Source organism: Galeopterus variegatus, unplaced genomic scaffold (genome assembly GCF_000696425.1).
Source record: "Galeopterus variegatus unplaced genomic scaffold, G_variegatus-3.0.2 Scaffold8919, whole genome shotgun sequence".
Taxonomy (NCBI): Eukaryota; Metazoa; Chordata; class Mammalia; order Dermoptera; family Cynocephalidae; genus Galeopterus; species Galeopterus variegatus.
The window spans coordinates 4,371-6,555 of record NW_007735030.1 but is presented as its reverse complement, the minus strand read 5'-3'; positions in this window follow the sequence as shown (position 1 = coordinate 6,555).

Genomic DNA, 2,185 nt, shown 5'->3' with positions numbered 1-2,185 from the left:
AGATTGATGTCTAGAGAAAGTATAAAAATCATTATCTGTGAATCAATATGAATTTCTCTGTTTTTTTTAGAGCACGGTGATTAAAATTAGTAAATTAACATAGTTCAATAGATCATTTCTTGCTGATCATTCAGATAGTAAATTCTCCTTTGGGGGAAGCCAAGAGTTAGATTACAGAGAACTGAAACTCTGCAGAGAGATAGAGAGAGGGAGAGGGAGTGTTTAAGTTAGATAAAAACAGACTGTTTCAAGGCAGTTCCTATAGCTTGATGATGCCTCATTAAATGTTACTTACACTTCTCCCTGAGATCTAATCTTGCCCTTCTACAGATTTGCTGCATATTTGGCAAAGTTATAAACATTTCTAGACCCCCATTTTGTCGTTTGAAAGATGGGATAATATTAAATCCGCCTTACTCAAAGCCTATTCCTTGGCACACAAGTTTAAAAATATAATAAATTAAAAACAAATAAACAAAAATGAACACTTGATCAAATGAGTTTAGAAACTCTCCTTATTTTTAGAGGCACTATTCATAGACGTACTCATTGTCTCTCACCTGGCATAGAGTCATGACCTCCTAACTTGTCTGAGTTATATGTCTGTTCGTCCCTCTCCTCTAACATTCTTCCAAGCCAGAATCATCCTTTCAAAAGACAGGTGTATAATTTTGGTCATCCATGGCTCAAAAAAGATCCATGCCTTTTCTTTCTTTTAGCTTTGACATTCCAGTGCCCTATCTTGCTGCTCCTACCTATCCCCTAACTTCCTTTGCTTTGCTCCGGGCACTGCTCCTTGTTAATGCTCTGTTCTTTACAGCCACATCTCTTTTCCTTGTGCATGCAATTCCCTTTAACTGAAATGTTTTTTTTTCCTCCCAGCCGCCCCTACTGCTGTTCAACTGATTAAATCTTACTCATTTTTCAGATATCGGCTCTATCTTAAATTCCTCAGAAAAACAAGGACAGATCTCCTGACTTGGGGAAATCAGCTTAATACATATTCTCATATAACTACTATAGTATCATCTCTCTCTCCCTCTTTTATTATCATATGGTTATTACAGTGTTATTTATATTCCTATCTCCCCACTACACCATAAGATCTATTAAGGGTGACACCTTGTTCATTTTTGCGAACATATTGTCACCCCCTAGCACTTATGGTACCTCTTTTCTAGCAGTAATTCCAAGGAATATGCACACAGATGAAAAACTATAATTTTATGATCCTCGAAGATCTTAAAATATTAAGCATTCACTCATCTGTGTTTTCATTCTTCATGAAGCTACATCTCATTTTATGACCATGCATTGTGCTGGCTCCTGTTAATACAGCCATGGAGTGGCAGAAAGAGTAATTACCTCAAAGAGCACAAAATCAGGAGTAGGAAACAGAGTACATGTCAATACACACATACTTACTCAAGCATAGTTTTGAAAAAGCCTTTAAACAACAAGTGTGGAGTGTTGTTAGAATATAAAATTAAGGGATTTGACCGAATTTGGGAGTTGCCCAAGAAGGCTTTGAAGAGGACATGATATTTAAGCTTATACTTGAAAGAGAAATACATAGTAGAAAAAAACATTACAGAGACAGATAAATTACAAGTGCACACACACATACACACACATACAAGACAGTGTATGAAAAATGCATATTCAATAGAACAATAACTGTAGTTTAGAGAAGATCAGGATGTCCAGAAGTGATCTAGGCTTAGACTTGAACCATAACTTGCCTCAGATCAAGACAGAGAGTTAGTTTCTGAATTTTGTCCTTGTAATAAATTTAAAGGCAATCCAGGTTAGGTCTCTCTCTCTCTCTCTCTCTCTCTCTCTCTCTCTCAGTGTGTATATATACACACATGCACAGATTTACCCCAACACAGCATGAAAAGTCTAATATTCTGTGACTAACAAAAACAGAATTCTTCACATGATTTGAAATTTCACTAATAAAAAATATTTTATTCATATTCAGATGATTGGAAATGTCTTCCAAACCCTATTTTACAACCTTTATTCTATAAGAACTGATCATCCACATTATCCTTTTTCTGAATTTTAATAAGGGATAATTTAAAACACATGTATTCTTCTTTGTCTCCATAGTATTTTTGCAAGGATAATTAAAGTAAATGAAGCATAATAAAGAAAGAATATTAGCTACTAACCAAGAGTT